The following is a 341-nucleotide window of genomic DNA, read 5'->3' as shown; positions in this document are numbered from 1 at the left end:
TATTGATAACCGGTTATGTTATCTGATGCTAATATAATATTCTTTTGACACGAGTCAATTAATAACTGTAATAAATTGTATTTGCCGTAATTTTTAAAGTGATCAAAACTATCCCGGATCATTTTTAAAGAGATAACTTAGGGTTTTAATTTAAGGATTGATAATACGGTATTATCATGTTTTAATCGTGACAAAAAAAATTTTTATTTTTGATATGGCTATCTAATAAAAGGTAATTTAAATATTTTTTATTGTAATAAAAATAATCAGTCATAACGGGCGGGTCTAGATCTTAGGGAAGGGTCAGGAATATTTTCATCAGTACAAAATATCCATATTAT

This window comes from Gordionus sp. m RMFG-2023, chromosome 1 (assembly GCF_954871325.1).
Source record: "Gordionus sp. m RMFG-2023 chromosome 1, tfGorSpeb1-WG-v2, whole genome shotgun sequence".
Classification (NCBI taxonomy): Eukaryota; Metazoa; Nematomorpha; class Gordioida; order Chordodea; family Parachordodidae; genus Gordionus; species Gordionus sp. m RMFG-2023.
This window is presented reverse-complemented; position numbering follows the sequence as displayed.